This window comes from Bombus pascuorum, unplaced genomic scaffold, assembly GCF_905332965.1.
Source record: "Bombus pascuorum unplaced genomic scaffold, iyBomPasc1.1, whole genome shotgun sequence".
In the NCBI taxonomy this organism is placed as follows: domain Eukaryota; kingdom Metazoa; phylum Arthropoda; class Insecta; order Hymenoptera; family Apidae; genus Bombus; species Bombus pascuorum.
Genome location: NW_026869749.1, coordinates 491,090 through 518,184, shown reverse-complemented (window position 1 = coordinate 518,184; position 27,095 = coordinate 491,090).

The following is a 27,095-nucleotide window of genomic DNA, read 5'->3' as shown; positions in this document are numbered from 1 at the left end:
ACGTTATACGTTAGTACGTAATAGTATATGACGTTATACCATAGTACGTAATAGTATATAACGTTACACGTTAGTACGTAATAGTGTATAACGATATACGTTATTACGTATTTGTATATATCGTAATACGTCATTACGTATTAGTTTATAACGTTACACGTTAGTACGTAATAGAGTATAACGTTATACGTTAGTACGTATTAGATAATAACGTTATACGTTAGTACGTAATAGGATATAACGTTATACGTTATAAGGTAATACTCAATAACGTTATACGTCATTACATAATAGTATATAACGTTATACGTCATTACGTATTAGTATATAACGTTATACGACATCAGGTAATACTATATAACGTTACACGTTAGTACGTAATAGAGTATAACGTTATACGTTAGTACGTAATAGGATATAACGTTATACGTTATAAGGTAATACTCAATAACATTATACTTCATTACATAATAGTATATAACGTTATACGTCATTACGTATTAGTATATAACGTTACACTTTATTACGTAATAGTATATACCGTTATACGTCATTACGTATTAGTTTATAACGTTCTACGTTAGTACGTAATAGTATATAGCGTTATTCGTTATTACGTAATAATATATAACGTTATACGTCATTACGTATTAGAATATAACGTTATACGTCATCAGCTAATACTATATAACGTTACACGTTAGTACGTAATAGAATATAACGTTATACGTTAGTACGAAATAGGATATAACGTTATATGTTATAAGGTAATACTCAATAACGTTATACGTCATTGCATAATAGTATATAACGTTATACGTCATTACGTATTAGTATATAACATTATACGTTAGTACGTAATAGTATATAACGTTATTCGTTAGTACGTAATAGTATATAACGTTATACGTCATTACGTATTAGTTTATAACGTTATACGTTAGTACGTAATAGTATATAGCGTTATACGTCATTGCGTAATAGTGTATAACGTTATACGTCATTGCGTAATAGTATATAACGTTATACGTTAGTACGTTATTGTACATAACGTTATACGTCATCAGGTAATACTATATTACGTTACACGTTATTACGTATTAATATATAACGTTATACGTCATCAGGTAATACTATATAACGTTACACGTTAGTACGTAATAGTATATAACGATATACGTTATTACGTATTAGTATATAACGTTATACGTTGTACGTATTAGTATATAACGTTATACATCATCAGGTAATACTATATAACGTTACACGTTAGTACGTAATAGAGTATAACGTTATACGTTAGTACGTAATAGTATATAACGTTATACGTTAGCACGTAATAATATATAACGTTATACGTTAGTACGTATTAGTTTATAACGTTATACGTTAGTACGTGATAGTATATGACGTTATACTTCATTACGTATTAGTTTATAACGTTCTACGTTAGTACGTAATAGTATATAGCGTTATTCGTTATTACGTAATAATATATAACGTTATACGTCATTACGTATTAGAATATAACGTTATACGTCATCAGCTAATACTATATAACGTTACACGTTAGTACGTAATAGAATATAACGTTATACGTTAGTACGAAATAGGATATAACGTTATATGTTATAAGGTAATACTCAATAACGTTATACGTCATTGCATAATAGTATATAACGTTATACGTCATTACGTATTAGTATATAACATTATACGTTAGTACGTAATAGTATATAACGTTATTCGTTAGTACGTAATAGTATATAACGTTATACGTCATTACGTATTAGTTTATAACGTTATACGTTAGTACGTAATAGTATATAGCGTTATACGTCATTGCGTAATAGTGTATAACGTTATACGTCATTGCGTAATAGTATATAACGTTATACGTTAGTACGTTATTGTACATAACGTTATACGTCATCAGGTAATACTATATTACGTTACACGTTATTACGTATTAATATATAACGTTATACGTCATCAGGTAATACTATATAACGTTACACGTTAGTACGTAATAGTATATAACGATATACGTTATTACGTATTAGTATATAACGTTATACGTTGTACGTATTAGTATATAACGTTATACATCATCAGGTAATACTATATAACGTTACACGTTAGTACGTAATAGAGTATAACGTTATACGTTAGTACGTAATAGTATATAACGTTATACGTTAGCACGTAATAATATATAACGTTATACGTTAGTACGTATTAGTTTATAACGTTATACGTTAGTACGTGATAGTATATGACGTTATACTTCATTACGTATTAGTTTATAACGTTATACGTTAGTACGTAATTGTATATAACGTTATACGGCATCAGGTAATACTATATAACGTTACACGTTAGTACGTACTAGATAATAACGTTATACGTTAGTACGTAATAGGATATAGCGTTATACGTTATAAGGTAATACTCAATAACGTTATACGTCATTACATAATAGTATATAACGTTATACGTCATTACGTATTAGTTTATAACGTTACACGTTAGTACGTAATAGTATATAACGTTATACGTTAGTACGTAATTGGATATGACGTTATACGTCATTACGTAATACTATATAACGTTACACGTTAGTACGTAATAGTATATAACGTTACACGTTAGTACGTAATAGTATATAACGTTATACGTCATTGCGTAATAGTATATAACGTTATACGTCATTGCGTAATAGTATATAACGTTATACGTTAGTACGTTATTGTATATAACGTTATACGTCATCAGGTAATACTATATTACGTTACACGTTATTACGTAATAATATATAACGTTATACGTCATCAGGTAATACTATATAACGTTACACGTTAGTACGTAATAGTATATAACGATATACGTTATTACGTAATAGTATATAGCGTTATACGTTGTACGTATTAGTATATAACGTTATACGTCATCAGGTAATACTATATAACGTTACACGTCAGTACGTAATAGCGTATAACGTTATACGTTAGTACGTAATAGTATATAACGTTATACGACATAAGGTAATACTATATAACGTTACACGTTAGTACGTAATAGTGTATAACGATATACGTTATTACGTATTAGTATATAACGTTATACGTCTTTACGTAATAGTGTATAACGTTATACGTCATCAGGTAATACTATATAACGTTACACGTTAGTACGTAATAGAGTATAACGTTATACGTTAGTACGTAATAGTATATAACGTTATACGTTATCAGGTAATACTCAATAACGTTATACGTCATTACACAATAGTATATAACGTTATACGTCATTACGTATTAGTATATAACGTTATACGTTAGTACGTAATAGTATATAACGTTATACGTTAGTACGTAATAGTGGATAACGTTATACGTTGTACGTATTAGTATATAACGTTATACGTCATTACATACTAGTATATAACGTTATACGTCATTGCGTGATAGTAAATAACGTTATACGTTAGTACGTAATTGTATATAACGTTATACGTCATTACGTATTAGTTTATAACGTTATACGTTAGTACGTAATAGTGTATAACGATATACGTTATTACGTATTAGTATATAACGTTATACGTTGTACGTATTAGTATATAACGTTATACGTCATTACATACTAGTATATAACGTTATACGTTAGTACGTAATAGTATATAACGTTACACGTTAGCACGTAATAGTATATAACGTTATACGTCATTACGTATTAGTTTATAACGTTACACGTTAGTACGTATTAGATAATAACGTTATACGTTAGTAGGTGATAGGATATAACGTTATACGTTATAAGGTAATACTCAATAACGTTATACGTCATTACATAATAGTATATAACGTTATACGTCATTACGTAATAGTATATAACGTTATACGTTAGTACGTAATAGTATAACACGTTATACGATAGTACGTAATAGTATATAACGTTACACGTTAGTACGTAATAGTGTATAACGATATACGTTATTACGTATTTGTATATATCGTAATACGTCATTACGTATTAGTTTATAACGTTACACGTTAGTACGTAATAGAGTATAACGTTATACGTTAGTACGTATTAGATAATAACGTTATACGTTAGTACGTAATAGGATATAACGTTATACGTTATAAGGTAATACTCAATAACGTTATACGTCATTACATAATAGTATATAACGTTATACGTCATTACGTATTAGTATATAACGTTATACGACATCAGGTAATACTATATAACGTTACACGTTAGTACGTAATAGAGTATAACGTTATACGTTAGTACGTAATAGGATATAACGTTATACGTTATAAGGTAATACTCAATAACATTATACTTCATTACATAATAGTATATAACGTTATACGTCATTACGTATTAGTATATAACGTTACACTTTATTACGTAATAGTATATACCGTTATACGTCATTACGTATTAGTTTATAACGTTCTACGTTAGTACGTAATAGTATATAGCGTTATTCGTTATTACGTAATAATATATAACGTTATACGTCATTACGTATTAGAATATAACGTTATACGTCATCAGCTAATACTATATAACGTTACACGTTAGTACGTAATAGAATATAACGTTATACGTTAGTACGAAATAGGATATAACGTTATATGTTATAAGGTAATACTCAATAACGTTATACGTCATTGCATAATAGTATATAACGTTATACGTCATTACGTATTAGTATATAACATTATACGTTAGTACGTAATAGTATATAACGTTATTCGTTAGTACGTAATAGTATATAACGTTATACGTCATTACGTATTAGTTTATAACGTTATACGTTAGTACGTAATAGTATATAGCGTTATACGTCATTGCGTAATAGTGTATAACGTTATACGTCATTGCGTAATAGTATATAACGTTATACGTTAGTACGTTATTGTACATAACGTTATACGTCATCAGGTAATACTATATTACGTTACACGTTATTACGTATTAATATATAACGTTATACGTCATCAGGTAATACTATATAACGTTACACGTTAGTACGTAATAGTATATAACGATATACGTTATTACGTATTAGTATATAACGTTATACGTTGTACGTATTAGTATATAACGTTATACATCATCAGGTAATACTATATAACGTTACACGTTAGTACGTAATAGAGTATAACGTTATACGTTAGTACGTAATAGTATATAACGTTATACGTTAGCACGTAATAATATATAACGTTATACGTTAGTACGTATTAGTTTATAACGTTATACGTTAGTACGTGATAGTATATGACGTTATACTTCATTACGTATTAGTTTATAACGTTCTACGTTAGTACGTAATAGTATATAGCGTTATTCGTTATTACGTAATAATATATAACGTTATACGTCATTACGTATTAGAATATAACGTTATACGTCATCAGCTAATACTATATAACGTTACACGTTAGTACGTAATAGAATATAACGTTATACGTTAGTACGAAATAGGATATAACGTTATATGTTATAAGGTAATACTCAATAACGTTATACGTCATTGCATAATAGTATATAACGTTATACGTCATTACGTATTAGTATATAACATTATACGTTAGTACGTAATAGTATATAACGTTATTCGTTAGTACGTAATAGTATATAACGTTATACGTCATTACGTATTAGTTTATAACGTTATACGTTAGTACGTAATAGTATATAGCGTTATACGTCATTGCGTAATAGTGTATAACGTTATACGTCATTGCGTAATAGTATATAACGTTATACGTTAGTACGTTATTGTACATAACGTTATACGTCATCAGGTAATACTATATTACGTTACACGTTATTACGTATTAATATATAACGTTATACGTCATCAGGTAATACTATATAACGTTACACGTTAGTACGTAATAGTATATAACGATATACGTTATTACGTATTAGTATATAACGTTATACGTTGTACGTATTAGTATATAACGTTATACATCATCAGGTAATACTATATAACGTTACACGTTAGTACGTAATAGAGTATAACGTTATACGTTAGTACGTAATAGTATATAACGTTATACGTTAGCACGTAATAATATATAACGTTATACGTTAGTACGTATTAGTTTATAACGTTATACGTTAGTACGTGATAGTATATGACGTTATACTTCATTACGTATTAGTTTATAACGTTATACGTTAGTACGTAATTGTATATAACGTTATACGGCATCAGGTAATACTATATAACGTTACACGTTAGTACGTACTAGATAATAACGTTATACGTTAGTACGTAATAGGATATAGCGTTATACGTTATAAGGTAATACTCAATAACGTTATACGTCATTACATAATAGTATATAACGTTATACGTCATTACGTATTAGTTTATAACGTTACACGTTAGTACGTAATAGTATATAACGTTATACGTTAGTACGTAATTGGATATGACGTTATACGTCATTACGTAATACTATATAACGTTACACGTTAGTACGTAATAGTATATAACGTTACACGTTAGTACGTAATAGTATATAACGTTATACGTCATTGCGTAATAGTATATAACGTTATACGTCATTGCGTAATAGTATATAACGTTATACGTTAGTACGTTATTGTATATAACGTTATACGTCATCAGGTAATACTATATTACGTTACACGTTATTACGTAATAATATATAACGTTATACGTCATCAGGTAATACTATATAACGTTACACGTTAGTACGTAATAGTATATAACGATATACGTTATTACGTAATAGTATATAGCGTTATACGTTGTACGTATTAGTATATAACGTTATACGTCATCAGGTAATACTATATAACGTTACACGTCAGTACGTAATAGCGTATAACGTTATACGTTAGTACGTAATAGTATATAACGTTATACGACATAAGGTAATACTATATAACGTTACACGTTAGTACGTAATAGTGTATAACGATATACGTTATTACGTATTAGTATATAACGTTATACGTCTTTACGTAATAGTGTATAACGTTATACGTCATCAGGTAATACTATATAACGTTACACGTTAGTACGTAATAGAGTATAACGTTATACGTTAGTACGTAATAGTATATAACGTTATACGTTATCAGGTAATACTCAATAACGTTATACGTCATTACACAATAGTATATAACGTTATACGTCATTACGTATTAGTATATAACGTTATACGTTAGTACGTAATAGTATATAACGTTATACGTTAGTACGTAATAGTGGATAACGTTATACGTTGTACGTATTAGTATATAACGTTATACGTCATTACATACTAGTATATAACGTTATACGTCATTGCGTGATAGTAAATAACGTTATACGTTAGTACGTAATTGTATATAACGTTATACGTCATTACGTATTAGTTTATAACGTTATACGTTAGTACGTAATAGTGTATAACGATATACGTTATTACGTATTAGTATATAACGTTATACGTTGTACGTATTAGTATATAACGTTATACGTCATTACATACTAGTATATAACGTTATACGTTAGTACGTAATAGTATATAACGTTACACGTTAGCACGTAATAGTATATAACGTTATACGTCATTACGTATTAGTTTATAACGTTACACGTTAGTACGTATTAGATAATAACGTTATACGTTAGTAGGTGATAGGATATAACGTTATACGTTATAAGGTAATACTCAATAACGTTATACGTCATTACATAATAGTATATAACGTTATACGTCATTACGTAATAGTATATAACGTTATACGTTAGTACGTAATAGTATAACACGTTATACGATAGTACGTAATAGTATATAACGTTACACGTTAGTACGTAATAGTATATAACGTTATACGTTAGTACGTAATAGGATATGACGTTATACGTCATTACGTAATACTATATAACGTAACAAGTTAGTTCGTAATAGTATATAACGTTATACGTTAGTACGTAATAGTGTATAACGTTATACGTTATTGCGTATTAGTATATAACGTTATACGGCATCAGGTTATACTATATAACGTTATTCGTTAGTACGTATTAGTTTATAACGTTACACGTTAGTACGTAATAGAGTATAACGTTATACGTTAGTACGTAATAGTATATAACGTTATACGTTAGCACGTAATAATATATAACGTTATACGTTAGTACGTATTAGTTTATAACGTTACACGTTAGTACGTAATAGTATATAACGTTATACGTTAGTACGTAATATGATATGACGTTATACGTCATTACGTAATAGTATATAACGTTATACGTTAGTACGTAATAGGATATGACGTTATACGTCATTACGTAATACTATATAACGTTACACGTTAGTACGTAATAGTATATAACGTTATACGTCATCAGGTAATACTATATTACGTTACACGTTATTACGTAATAGTATATAACGTTATACGTCATCTGGTAATACTATATAACGTTATACGTCATTACATAATAGTATATAACGTTATACGTCATTACGTATTAGTTTATATCGTTATACGTTAGTACGTAATAGTATATAACGTTATACGGCATCAGGTAATACTATATAACGTTACACGTTAGTACGTATTAGATAATATCGTTATACGTTAGTACGTAATAGGATATAACGTTATACGTTATAAGGTAATACTCAATAACGTCATACGTCATTACATAATAGTATATAACGTTATACGTTAGTACGTAATAGTATATGACGTTATACCATAGTACGTAATAGTATATAACGTTACACGTTAGTACGTAATAGTGTATAACGATATACGTTATTACGTATTTGTATATATCGTTATACGTCATTACGTATTAGTTTATAACGTTACACGTTAGTACGTAATAGAGTATAACGTTATACGTTAGTACGTATTAGATAATAACGTTATACGTTAGTACGTAATAGGATATAACGTTATACGTTATAAGGTAATACTCAATAACGTTATACGTCATTACATAATAGTATATAACGTTATACGTCATTACGTATTAGTATATAACGTTATACGACATCAGGTAATACTATATAACGTTACACGTTAGTACGTAATAGAGTATAACGTTATACGTTAGTACGTAATAGGATATAACGTTATACGTTATAAGGTAATACTCAATAACATTATACTTCATTACATAATAGTATATAACGTTATACGTCATTACGTATTAGTATATAACGTTACACTTTATTACGTAATAGTATATACCGTTATACGTCATTACGTATTAGTTTATAACGTTCTACGTTAGTACGTAATAGTATATAGCGTTATTCGTTATTACGTAATAATATATAACGTTATACGTCATTACGTATTAGAATATAACGTTATACGTCATCAGCTAATACTATATAACGTTACACGTTAGTACGTAATAGAATATAACGTTATACGTTAGTACGAAATAGGATATAACGTTATATGTTATAAGGTAATACTCAATAACGTTATACGTCATTGCATAATAGTATATAACGTTATACGTCATTACGTATTAGTATATAACATTATACGTTAGTACGTAATAGTATATAACGTTATTCGTTAGTACGTAATAGTATATAACGTTATACGTCATTACGTATTAGTTTATAACGTTATACGTTAGTACGTAATAGTATATAGCGTTATACGTCATTGCGTAATAGTGTATAACGTTATACGTCATTGCGTAATAGTATATAACGTTATACGTTAGCACGTTATTGTACATAACGTTATACGTCATCAGGTAATACTATATTACGTTACACGTTATTACGTATTAATATATAACGTTATACGTCATCAGGTAATACTATATAACGTTACACGTTAGTACGTAATAGTATATAACGATATACGTTATTACGTATTAGTATATAACGTTATACGTTGTACGTATTAGTATATAACGTTATACATCATCAGGTAATACTATATAACGTTACACGTTAGTACGTAATAGAGTATAACGTTATACGTTAGTACGTAATAGTATATAACGTTATACGTTAGCACGTAATAATATATAACGTTATACGTTAGTACGTATTAGTTTATAACGTTATACGTTAGTACGTGATAGTATATGACGTTATACTTCATTACGTATTAGTTTATAACGTTATACGTTAGTACGTAATTGTATATAACGTTATACGGCATCAGGTAATACTATATAACGTTACACGTTAGTACGTACTAGATAATAACGTTATACGTTAGTACGTAATAGGATATAGCGTTATACGTTATAAGGTAATACTCAATAACGTTATACGTCATTACATAATAGTATATAACGTTATACGTCATTACGTATCAGTATATAACGTTATACGATAGTACGTAATAGTATATAACGTTATACGTCATTACGTATTAGTTTATAACGTTATACGTTAGTACGTAATTGTATATAACGTTATACGTCATCAGGTAATACTATATAACGTTACACGTTAGTACGTAATAGTATTTAACGATATACGTTATTACGTATTAGTATATAACGTTATACGTTGTACGTATTAGTATATAACGTTATACATCATCAGGTAATACTATATAACGTTACACGTTAGTACGTAATAGGATATGAAGTTATACGTTAGTACGTAATAGTATATAACGTTATACGTCATCTGGTAATACTATATAACGTTATACGTCGTTACATAATAGTATATAACGTTATACGTCATTACGTATTAGTTTATATCGTTATACGTTAGTACGTAATAGTATATAACGTTATACGGCATCAGGTAATACTATATAACGTTACACGTTAGTACGTATTAGATAATATCGTTATACGTTAGTACGTAATAGGATATAACGTTATACGTTATAAGGTAATACTCAATAACGTTATACGTCATTACATAATAGTACATAACGTTATACGTCATTACGTAATAGTATATAACGTTATACGTTAGTACGTAATAGTATATAACGTTATACGATATTACGCAATAGTATATAACGTTACACGTTAGTACGTGATAGTGTATAACGAAATACGTTATTACGTATTTGTATATAACGTTATACGTCATTACGTATTAGTTTATAACGTAACACGTTAGTACGTAATAGTATATAACGTTATTCGTTAGTACGTATTCGTTTATAACGTTATACGTTAGTACGTAATAGTATATAACGTTGTACGTCATTACGTATTAGTTTATAACGTTATACGTTAGTACGTAATAGTATATAACGTTATACGTCATTACGTATTAGTTTATAACGTTATACGTTAGTACGTAATAGTATATAACGTTATACGTCATCTGGTAATACTATATAACGTTATACGTCATTACATAATAGTATATAACGTTATACGTCATTACGTATTAGTTTATATCGTTATACGTTAGTACGTAATAGTATATAACGTTATACGGCATCAGGTAATACTATATAACGTTACACGTTAGTACGTATTAAATAATATCGTTATACGTTAGTACGTAATAGGATATAACGTTATACGTTATAAGGTAATACTCAATAACGTTATACGTTATAAGGTAATACTCAATAACGTTATACGTCATTACATAATAGTATATAACGTTATACGTCATTACGTAATAGTATATAACGTTATACGTTAGTACGTAATAGTATATAACGTTATGCGATAGTACGTAATAGTATATAACGTTACACGTTAGTACGTAATAGTGTATAACGATATACGTTATTACGTATTTGTATATAACGTTATACGTCATTACGTATTAGTTTATAACGTTCTACGTTAGTACGTAATAGTATATAGCGTTATACGTTATTACGTAATAATATATAACGTTATACGTCATTACGTATTACTATATAACGTTATACGTCATCAGCTAATACTATATAACGTTACACGTTAGTACGTAATAGAATATAACGTTATACGTCATCAGGTAATACTATATAACGTTACACGTTAGTACGTAATAGTATATAACGATATACGTTATTACGTATTAGTATATAACGTTACACGTTGTACGTATTAGTATATAACGTTATACATCATCAGGTAATACTATATAACGTTACACGTTAGTACGTAATAGTATATAACGATATACGTTATTACGTATTAGTATATAACGTTACACGTTGTACGTATTAGTATATAACGTTATACATCATCAGGTAATACTATATAACGTTACACGTTAGTACGTAATAGAGTATAACGTTATACGTTAGTACGTAATAGTATATATCGTTATACGTTAGCACGTAATAATATATAACGTTATACGTTAGTACGTATTAGTTTATAACGTTATACGGCATCAGGTAATACTATATAACGTTACACGTTAGTGCGTAATAGAGTATAACGTTATACGTTAGTACGTAATAGGATATAACGTTATACGACATCAAGTAATACTATATAACGTTACACGTTAGTACGTAATAGTATATAACGTTATACGTTAGCACGTAATAATATATAACGTTATACGTCATTACATAGTAGTATATAACGTTATACGTCATTACGTATTAGTATATAATGTTATACGTCATCAGGTAATACTATATAACGTTACACGTTAGTACGTAATAGAGTATATCGTTATACGTTAGTACGTAATAGTATATAACGTTATACGACATCAGGTAATACTATATAACGTTACACGTTAGTACGTAATAGTGTATAACGATATACGTTATTACGTATTAGTATATAACGTTATACGTCTTTACGTAATAGTGTATAACGTTATACGTTAGTTCGTAATAGTATATAACGTTATACGATATTACGTATTAGTATATAACGTTATACGATATTACGTATTAGTATATAACGTTACACGTTATTACGTAATAGTATATATCGTTATACGTCATTACGTATTAGTTTATAACGTTCTACGTTAGTACGTAATAGTATATAGCGTTATACGTTATTACGTAATAATATATAACGTTATATGTACGTCATTACGTATTACTATATAACGTTATACGTCATCAGGTAATACTATATAACGTTACACGTTAGTACGTAATAGAATATAACGTTATACGTTTGTACGTAATAGGATATAACGTTATACGTTATAAGGTAATACTCAATAACGTTATACGTCATTGCATAATAGTATATAACGTTATACGTCATTACGTATTAGTATATAACATTATACGTTAGTACGTAATAGTATATAACGTTATTCGTTAGTACGTATTCGTTTATAACGTTATACGTTAGTACGTAATAGTATATAACGTTATACGTCATTACGTATTAGTTTATAACGTTATACGTTAGTACGTAATAGTATATAACGTTATACGTCATTACGTATTAGTTTATAACGTTATACATTAGTACGTAATAGTATATAACGTTATACGTCATCTGGTAATACTATATAACGTTATACGTCATTACATAATAGTATATAACGTTATACGTCATTACGTATTAGTTTATATCGTTATACGTTAGTACGTAATAGTATATAGCGTTATTCGTTATTACGTAATAATATATAACGTTATACGTCATTACGTATTAGTATATAACATTATACGTTAGTACGTAATAGTATATAACGTTATTCGTTAGTACGTATTCGTTTATAACGTTATACGTTAGTACGTAATAGTATATAACGTTATACGTCATTACGTATTAGTTTATAACGTTATACGTTAGTACGTAATAGTATATAACGTTATACGTCATTACGTATTAGTTTATAACGTTATACGTCATTACGTAATAGTATATAACGTTATACGTTAGTACGTAATAGTATATAACGTTATGCGATAGTACGTAATAGTATATAACGTTACACGTTAGTACGTAATAGTGTATAACGATATACGTTATTACGTATTTGTATATAACGTTATACGTCATTACGTATTAGTTTATAACGTTCTACGTTAGTACGTAATAGTATATAGCGTTATACGTTATTACGTAATAATATATAACGTTATACGTCATTACGTATTACTATATAACGTTATACGTCATCAGCTAATACTATATAACGTTACACGTTAGTACGTAATAGAATATAACGTTATACGTCATCAGGTAATACTATATAACGTTACACGTTAGTACGTAATAGTATATAACGATATACGTTATTACGTATTAGTATATAACGTTACACGTTGTACGTATTAGTATATAACGTTATACATCATCAGGTAATACTATATAACGTTACACGTTAGTACGTAATAGTATATAACGATATACGTTATTACGTATTAGTATATAACGTTACACGTTGTACGTATTAGTATATAACGTTATACATCATCAGGTAATACTATATAACGTTACACGTTAGTACGTAATAGAGTATAACGTTATACGTTAGTACGTAATAGTATATATCGTTATACGTTAGCACGTAATAATATATAACGTTATACGTTAGTACGTATTAGTTTATAACGTTATACGGCATCAGGTAATACTATATAACGTTACACGTTAGTGCGTAATAGAGTATAACGTTATACGTTAGTACGTAATAGGATATAACGTTATACGATATTACGTATTAGTATATAACGTTACACGTTATTACGTAATAGTATATACCGTTATACGTCATTACGTAGTAGTTTATAACGTTCTATGTTAGTACGTAATAGTATATAGCGTTATTCGTTATTACGTAATAATATATAACGTTATACGTCATTACGTATTACTATATAACGTTATACGTCATCAGGTAATACTATATAACGTTACACCTTAGTACGTAATAGAGTATAACGCTACACGTTAGTACGTACTAGATAATAACGTTATACGTTAGTACGTAATAGGATATAGCGTTATACGTTATAAGGTAATACACAATAACGTTATACGTCATTACATAATAGTATATATCGTTATACGTCATTACGTAATAGTATATAACGTTATACGTTACTACGTAATAGTATATAACGTTATACGTTATTACGTATTAGTATATAACGTTATACGGCATCAGGTAATACTATATAACGTTACACGTTAGTACGTATTAGATAATAACGTTATACGTTAGTACGTAATAGGATATAACGTTATACGTTATAAGGTAATACTCAATAACGTTATACGTCATTACATAATAGTATATAACGTTATACGTCATTACGTATTAGTATATAACGTTATACGACATCAGGTAATACTATATAACGTTACACGTTAGTACGTAATAGAATATAACGTTATACGTTATTACGTAATAGGATATAACGTTATACGTTATAAGGTAATACGCAATAACATTATACTTCATTACATAATAGTATATAACGTGATACGTCATTACGTAATAGTATATAACGTTATACGTTATTACGTAATAGTATAAATCGTTATACGTCATTACGTATTAGTTTATAACGTTCTACGTTAGTACGTAATAGTATATAGCGTTATACGTTATTACGTAATAATATATAACGTTATACGTCATTACGTATTACTATATAACGTTATACGTCATCAGCTAATACTATATAACGTTACACGTTAGTACGTAATAGAATATAACGTTATACGTTAGTACGTAATAGGATATAACGTTATATGTTATAAGGTAATACTCAATAACGTTATACGTCATTGCATAATAGTATATAACGTTATACGTCATTACGTATTAGTATATAACATTATACGTTAGTACGTAATAGTATATAACGTTATTCGTTAGTACGTAATAGTATATAACGTTATACGTCATTACGTATTAGTTTATAACGTTATACGTTAGTACGTAATAGTATATAGCGTTATACGTCATTGCGTAATAGTATATAACGTTATACGTCATTGCGTAATAGTATATAACGTTATACGTTAGTACGTTATTGTATATAACGTTATACGTCATCAGGTAATACTATATTACGTTACACGTTATTACGTAATAATATATAACGTTATACGTCATCAGGTAATACTATATAACGTTACACGTTAGTACGTAATAGTATATAACGATATACGTTATTACGTATTAGTATATAACGTTATACGTTGTACGTATTAGTATATAACGTTATACATCATCAGGTAATACTATATAACGTTACACGTTAGTACGTAATAGAGTATAACGTTATACGTTAGTACGTAATATTATATATCGTTATACGTTAGCACGTAATAATATATAACGTTATACGTTAGTACGTATTAGTTTATAACGTTATACGGCATCAGGTAATACTATATAACGTTACACGTTAGTGCGTAATAGAGTATAACGTTATACGTTAGTACGTAATAGGATATAACGTTATACGACATCAAGTAATACTATATAACGTTACACGTTAGTACGTAATAGTATATAACGTTATACGTTAGCACGTAATAATATATAACGTTATACGTCATTACATAATAGTATATAACGTTATACGTCATTACGTATTAGTATATAATGTTATACGTCATCAGGTAATACTATATAACGTTACACGTTAGTACATTATAGAGTATAACGTTATACGTTAGTACGTAATAGGATATAACGTTATACGTCATTGCGTAATAGTATATAACGTTATACGTCATTGCGTAATAGTATATAACGTTATACGCTAGTACGTAATAGTATATAACGTTATACGTCATCAGGTAATACTATATTTCGTTACACGTTATTACGTAATAGTATATAACGTTATACGTCATCTGGTAATACTATATAACGTTTCACGTTAGTACGTAATAGTATATAACGTTACACGTTAGTACGTAATAGTGTATAACGATATACGTTATTACGTATTTGTATATAACGTTATACGTCATTACGTATCAGTTTATAACGTTACACGTTAGTACGTAATAGAGTATAACGTTATACGTTAGTACGTAATAGGATATAACGTTATACGTTATAAGGTAATACTCAATAACGTTATACGTCATTACATAATAGTATATAACGTTATACGTCATTACGTATTAGTCTATAACGTTATACGACATCAGGTAAAACTATATAACGTTACACGTTAGTGCGTAATAGAGTATAACGTTATACGTTAGTACGTAATAGGATATAACGTTATACGACATCAAGTAATACTATATAACGTTACACGATAGTACGTAATAGTATATAACGTTATACGTTAGCACGTAATAGTATATAACGTTATACGTTAGTACGTATTAGTTTGTAACGCTATACGTTAGTACGTAATAGTATATAACGTTATACGTCATTACGTATTAGTTTATAATGTTATACGTTAGTACGTAATTGTATATAACGTTATACGGCATCAGGTAATACTATATAACGCTTCACGTTAGTACGTACTAGATAATAACGTTATACGTTAGTACGTAATAGGATATAGCGTTATACGTTATAAGGTAATACTCAATAACGTTATACGTCATTACATAATAGTACATAACGTTATACGTCATTACGTAATAGTATATAACGTTATACGTTAGTACGTAATAGTATATAACGTTATACGATAGTACGCAATAGTATATAACGTTACACGTTAGTACGTAATAGTGTATAACGATATACGTTATTACGTATTTGTATATAACGTTATACGTCATTACGTATTAGTTTATAACGTTACACGTTAGTACGTAATAGTATATAACGTTATACGTTAGTACGTAATAGGATATGACGTTATACGTCATTACGTAATACTATATAACGTTACACGTTAGTACGTAATAGTATATAACGTTATACGTTAGTACGTAATAGTATATAACGTTATACGTCATTACGTATTAGTATATAACGTTATACGTCATCAGGTAATACTATATAACGTTACACGTTAGTACGTAATAGAGTATATCGTTATACGTTAGTACGTAATAGTATATAACGTTATACGACATCAGGTAATACTATATAACGTTACACGTTAGTACGTAATAGTGTATAACGATATACGTTATTACGTATTAGTATATAACGTCATACGTCTTTACGTAATAGTGTATAACGTTATACGTTAGTTCGTAATAGTATATAACGTTATACGATATTACGTATTAGTATATAACGTTATACGATATTACGTATTAGTATATAACGTTACACGTTATTACGTAATAGTATATATCGTTATACGTCATTACGTATTAGTTTAAAACGTTCTACGTTAGTACGTAATAGTATATAGCGTTATACGTTATTACGTAATAATATATAACGTTATACGTCATTACGTATTACTATATAACGTTATACGTCATCAGGTAATACTATATAACGTTACACGTTAGTACGTAATAGAATATAACGTTATACGTTTGTACGTAATAGGATATAACGTTATACGTTATAAGGTAATACTCAATAACGTTATACGTCATTGCATAATAGTATATAACGTTATACGTCATTACGTATTAGTATATAACATTATACGTTAGTACGTAATAGTATATAACGTTATTCGTTAGTACGTATTCGTTTATAACGTTATACGTTAGTACGTAATAGTATATAACGTTATACGTCATTACGTATTAGTTTATAACGTTATACGTTAGTACGTAATAGTATATAACGTTATACGTCATTACGTATTAGTTTATAACGTTATACGTTAGTACGTAATAGTATATAACGTTATACGTCATCTGGTAATACTATATAACGTTATACGTCATTACATAATAGTATATAACGTTATACGTCATTACGTATTAGTTTATATCGTTATACGTTAGTACGTAATAGTATATAACGTTATACGGCATCAGGTAATACTATATAACGTTACACGTTAGTACGTATTAGATAATATCGTTATACGTTAGTACGTAATAGGATATAACGTTATACGTTATAAGGTAATACTCAATAACGTTATACGTCATTACATAATAGTATATAACGTTATACGTCATTACGTAATAGTATATAACGTTATACGTTAGTACGTAATAGTATATAACGTTATACGATAGTACGTAATAGTATATAACGTTACACGTTAGTACGTAATAGTGTATAACGATATACGTTATTACGTATTTTGTATATAACGTTATACGTCATTACGTATTAGTATATAACGTTATACGTCATCAGGTAATACTATATAACGTTACACGTTAGTACGTAATAGAGTATATCGTTATACGTTAGTACGTAATAGTATATAACGTTATACGACATCAGGTAATACTATATAACGTTACACGTTAGTACGTAATAGTGTATAACGATATACGTTATTACGTATTAGTATATAACGTTATACGTCTTTACGTAATAGTGTATAACGTTATACGTTAGTTCGTAATAGTATATAACGTTATACGATATTACGTATTAGTATATAACGTTATACGATATTACGTATTAGTATATAACGTTACACGTTATTACGTAATAGTATATATCGTTATACGTCATTACGTATTAGTTTATAACGTTCTACGTTAGTACGTAATAGTATATAGCGTTATACGTTATTACGTAATAATATATAACGTTATACGTCATTACGTATTACTATATAACGTTATACGTCATCAGGTAATACTATATAACGTTACACGTTAGTACGTAATAGAATATAACGTTATACGTTTGTACGTAATAGGATATAACGTTATACGTTATAAGGTAATACTCAATAACGTTATACGTCATTGCATAATAGTATATAACGTTATACGTCATTACGTATTAGTATATAACATTATACGTTAGTACGTAATAGTATATAACGTTATTCGTTAGTACGTATTCGTTTATAACGTTATACGTTAGTACGTAATAGTATATAACGTTATACGTCATTACGTATTAGTTTATAACGTTATACGTTAGTACGTAATAGTATATAACGTTATACGTCATTACGTATTAGTTTATAACGTTATACGTTAGTACGTAATAGTATATAACGTTATACGTCATCTGGTAATACTATATAACGTTATACGTCATTACATAATAGTATATAACGTTATACGTCATTACGTATTAGTTTATATCGTTATACGTTAGTACGTAATAGTATATAACGTTATACGGCATCAGGTAATACTATATAACGTTACACGTTAGTACGTATTAGATAATATCGTTATACGTTAGTACGTAATAGGATATAACGTTATACGTTATAAGGTAATACTCAATAACGTTATACGTCATTACATAATAGTATATAACGTTATACGTCATTACGTAATAGTATATAACGTTATACGTTAGTACGTAATAGTATATAACGTTATACGACAGTACGTAATAGTATATAACGTTACACGTTAGTACGTAATAGTGTATAACGATATACGTTATTACGTATTTTGTATATAACGTTATACGTCATTACGTATTAGTTTATAACGTTACACGTTAGTACGTAATAGTATATAACGTTATACGTTAGTACGTAATAGGATATGACGTTATACGTCATTACGTAATACTATATAACGTTACACGTTAGTACGTAATAGTATATAACGTTATACGTTAGTACGTAATAGTATATAACGTTATACGTCATTACGTATTAGTATATAACGTTATACGTCATCAGGTAATACTATATAACGTTACACTTTAGTACGTAGTAGAGTGTAACGTTATACGTTAGTACGTAATAGTATATAATGTTATACGACATCAGGTAATACTATATAACGTTACACGTTAGTACGTAATAGTGTATAACGATATACGTTATTACGTATTAGTATATAACGTTATACGTCTTTACGTAATAGTGTATAACGTTATACGTTAGTACGTAATAGTATATAACGTTATACGATATTACGTATTAGTATATAACGTTATACGATATTACGTATTAGTATATAACGTTACACGTTATTACGTAATAGTATATATCGTTATACGTCATTACGTATTAGTTTATAACGTTCTACGTTAGTACGTAATAGTATATAGCGTTATACGTTATTACGTAATAATATATAACGTTATACGTCATCAGGTAATACTATATTACGTTACACGTTATTACGTAATAGTATATAACGTTATACGTCATCTGGTAATACTATATAACGTTACACGTTAGTACGTAATAGTATATAACGTTATACGGCATCAGATAATACTATATAACGTTACACGTGAGTACGTATTAGAGTATAACGTTATACGTTAGTACGTAATAGGATATAACGTTATACGTTATAAGGTAATACTCAATAACATTATACTTCATTACATAATAGTATATACCGTTATACGTCATTACGTAGTAGTTTATAACGTTCTATGTTAGTACGTAATAGTATATAGCGTTATTCGTTATTACGTAATAATATATAACGTTATACGTCATTACGTATTACTATATAACATTATACGTCATCAGGTAATACTATATAACGTTACACCTTAGTACGTAATAGAGTATAACGCTACACGTTAGTACGTACTAGATAATAACGTTATACGTTAGTACGTAATAGGATATAGCGTTATACGTTATAAGGTAATACACAATAACGTTATACGTCATTACATAATAGTATATATCGTTATACGTCATTACGTAATAGTATATAACGTTATACGTTAGTACGTAATAGTATATAACGTTATACGTTATTACGTATTAGTATATAACGTTATACGGCATCAGGTAATACTATATAACGTTACACGTTAGTACGTATTAGATAATAACGTTATACGTTAGTACGTAATAGGATAAAACGTTATACGTTATAAGGTAATACTCAATAACGTTATACGTCATTACATAATAGTATATAACGTTATACGTCATTACGTATTAGTATATAACGTTATACGACATCAGGTAATACTATATAACGTTACACGTTAGTACGTAATAGAGTATAACGTTATACGTTAGTACGTAATAGGATATAACGTTATACGTTATAAGGTAATACTCAATAACATTATACTTCATTACATAATAGTATATAACGTTATACGTCATTACGTAATAGTGTATAACGTTATACGTTATTACGTAATAGTATAAATCGTTATACGTCATTACGTATTAGTTTATAACGTTCTACGTTAGTACGTAATAGTATATAGCGTTATAGGTTATTACGTAATAATATATAACGTTATACGTCATCACGTATTACTATATAACGTTATACGTCATCAGCTAATACTATATAACGTTACACGTTAGTACGTAATAGAATATAACGTTATACGTTAGTACGTAATAGGATATAACGTTATATGTTATAAGGTAATACTCAATAACGTTATACGTCATTGCATAATAGTATATAACGTTATACGTCATTACGTATTAGTATATAACATTATACGTTAGTACGTAATAGTATATGACGTTATTCGTTAGTACGTAATAGTATATAACATTATACGTCATTACGTATTAGTTTATAACGTTATACGTTAGTACGTAATAGTATATAGCGTTATACGTCATTGCGTAATAGTATATAACGTTATACGTCATTGCGTAATAGTATATAACGTTATACGTTAGTACGTTATTGTATATAACGTTATACGTCATCAGGTAATACTATATTACGTTACACGTTATTACGTAATAATATATAACGTTATACGTCATCAGGTAATACTATATAACGTTACACGTTAGTACGTAATAGTATATAACGATATACGTTATTACGTATTTGTATATAACGTTATACGTTGTACGTATTATTATATAACGTTATACATCATCAGGTAATACTATATAACGTTACACGTTAGTACGTAATAGAGTATAACGTTATACGTTAGTACGTAATAGTATATAACGTTATACGTTAGCACGTAATAATATATAACGTTATACGTTAGTACGTATTAGTTTATAACGTTATACGTTAGTACGTAATAGTATATAACGTTATACGTCATTACGTATTAGTTTATAACGTTATACGTTAGTACGTAATTGTATATAACGTTATACGGCATCAGGTAATACTATATAACGTTACACGTTAGTGCGTAATAGAGTATAACGTTATACGTTAGTACGTAATAGGATATAACGTTATACGACATCAAGTAATACTATATAACGTTACACGTTAGTACGTAATAGTATATAACGTTATACGTTAGCACGTAATAGTATATAACGTTATACGTCATTACATAATAGTATATAACGTTATACGTCATTACGTATTAGTATATAATGTTATACGTCATCAGGTAATACTATATAACGTTACACGTTAGTACATAATAGAGTATAACGTTATACGTTAGTACGTAATAGGATATAACGTTATACGTCATTGCGTAATAGTATATAACGTTATACGTCATTGCGTAATAGTATATAACGTTATACGCTAGTACGTAATAGTATATAACGTTATACGTCATCAGGTAATACTATATTACGTTACACGTTATTACGTAATAGTATATAACGTTATACGTCATCTGGTAATACTATATAACGTTTCACGTTAGTACGTAATAGTATATAACGTTACACGTTAGTACGTAATAGTGTATAACGATATACGTTATTACGTATTTGTATATAACGTTATACGTCATTACGTATCAGTTTATAACGTTACACGTTAGTACGTAATAGAGTATAACGTTATACGTTAGTACGTAATAGGATATAACGTTATACGTTATAAGGTAATACTCAATAACGTTATACGTCATTACATAATAGTATATAACGTTATACGACATCAGGTAAAACTATATATCGTTACACGTTAGTGCGTAATAGAGTATAACGTTATACGTTAGTACGTAATAGGATATAACGTTATACGACATCAAGTAATACTATATAACGTTACACGTTAGTACGTAATAGTATATAACGTTATACGTTAGCACGTAATAGTATATAACGTTATACGTTAGTACGTATTAGTTTGTAACGTTATACGTTTGTACGTAATAGTATATAACGTTATACGTCATTACGTATTAGTATATAACGTTATACGACATCAGGTAATACTATATAACGTTACACGTTAGTACGTAATAGAGTATAACGTTATACGTTAGTACGTAATAGGATATAACGTTATACGTTATAAGGTAATACTCAATAACATTATACTTCATTACATAATAGTATATAACGTTATACGTCATTACGTAATAGCATATAACGTTATACGACATCAGGTAATACTATATAACGTTACACGTTAGTGCGTAATAGAGTATAACGTTATACGTTAGTACGTAATAGGATATAACGTTATACGACATCAAGTAATACTATATAACGTTACACGTTAGTACGTAATAGTATATAACGTTATACGTTAGCACGTAATAGTATATAACGTTATACGTTAGTACGTATTAGTTTATAACGTTATACGTTAGTACGTAATAGTATATAACGTTATACGTCATTACGTATTAGTTTATAACGTTCTACGTTAGTACGTAATAGTATATAGCGTTATACGTTATTACGTAATAATATATAACGTTATACGTCATTACGTATTACTACATAACGTTATACGTCATCAGCTAATACTATATAACGTTACACGTTAGTACGTAATAGAATATAACGTTAAACGTTAGTACGTAATAGGATATAACGTTATACGTTATAAGGTAATACTCAATAACGTTATACGACATTGCATAATAGTATATAACGTTATACGTCATTACGTATTAGTATATAACATTATACGTTAGTACGTAATAGTATATAACGTTATTCGTTAGTACGTAATAGTATATAACGTTATACGTCATTACGTATTAGTTTATAACGTTATACGTTAGTACGTAATAGTATATAGCGTTATACGTCATTACGTAATAGTATATAACGTTATACGTCATTGCGTAATAGTATATAACGTTATACGTTAGTACGTTATTGTATATAACGTTATACGTCATCAGGTAATACTATATTACGTTACACGTTATTACGTAATAATATATAACGTTATACGTCACCAGGTAATACTATATAACGTTACACGTTAGTACGTAATAGTATATAACGATATACGATATTACGTATTAGTATATAACGTTATACGTTGTACGTATTAGTATATAACGTTATACATCATCAGGTAATACTATATAACGTTACACGTTAGTACGTAATAGAGTATAACGTTATACGTTAGTACGTAATAGTATATAACGTTATACGTTAGCACGTAATAATATATACCGTTATACGTTAGTACGTATTAGTTTATAACGTTATACGTTAGTACGTAATAGTATATAACGTTATACGTCATTACGTATTAGTTTATATCGTTATACGTTTGTACGTATTAGTATATAACGTCATACGGCATCAGGTAATACTATACAACGTTACACGTTAGTACGTATTAGATAATAACGTTATACGTTAGCACGTAATAGGATATAACGTTATACGTTATAAGGTAATACTCAATAACGTTATACGTCATTACATAATAGTATATAACGTTATACGTCATTACGTATTAGTATATAATGTTATACGTCATCAGGTAATACTATATAACGTTACACGTTAGTACATAATAGAGTATAACGTTATACGTTAGTACGTAATAGGATATAACGTTATACGTCATTGCGTAATAGTATATAACGTTATACGTCACTGCGTAATAGTATATAACGTTATACGCTAGTACGTAATAGTATATAACGTTATACGTCATCAGGTAATACTATATTACGTTACACGTTATTACGTAATAGTATATAACGTTATACGTCATCTGGTAATACTATATAACGTTTCACGTTAGTACGTAATAGTATATAACGTTACACGTTAGTACGTAATAGTGTATAACGATATACGTTATTACGTATTTGTATATAACGTTATACGTCATTACGTATCAGTTTATAACGTTACACGTTAGTACGTAATATTATATATCGTTATACGTTAGTACGTAATAGGATATGACGTTATACGTCATTACGTAATACTATATAACGTTACACGTTAGTACGTAATAGTATATAACGTTATACGTTAGTACGTAATAGTACATAACGTTATACGTTAGTACGTAATAGTATATAACGTTATACGACAACAAGTAATACTATATAACGTTACACGTTAGTACCTAATAGTGTATAACGATATACGTTATTACGTATTAGTATATAACGTTATACGTTAGCACGTAACAGTATATAACGTTATACATTAGTACGTATTAGTTTATAACGTTATACGTTAGTTCGTAATAGTATATAACGTTATACGTCATTACGTATTAGTATATAACGTTATACGACATCAGGTAATACTATATAACGTTACACGTTAGTACGTAATAGAGTATAACGTTATACGTTAGTACGTAATAGGATATAACGTTATACGTTATAAGGTAATACTCAATAACATTATACTTCATTACATAATAGTATATAACGTTATACGTCATTACGTAATAGCATATAACGTTATACGACATCAGGTAATACTATATAACGTTACACGTTAGTACGTAATAGTGTATAACGATATACGTTATTACGTATTAGTATATAACGTTATACGTCTTTACGTAATAGTGTATAACGTTATACGTTAGTTCGTAATAGTATATAACGTTATACGATATTACGTATTAGTATATAACGTTATACGATATTACGTATTAGTATATAACGTTACACGTTATTACGTAATAGTATATATCGTTATACGTCATTACGTATTAGTTTATAACGTTCTACGTTAGTACGTAATAGTATATAGCGTTATACGTTATTACGTAATAATATATAACGTTATACGTCATTACGTATTACTATATAACGTTATACGTCATCAGGTAATACTATATAACGTTACACGTTAGTACGTAATAGAATATAACGTTATACGTTTGTACGTAATAGGATATAACGTTATACGTTATAAGGTAATACTCAATAACGTTATACGTCATTGCATAATAGTATATAACGTTATACGTCATTACGTATTAGTATATAACATTATACGTTAGTACG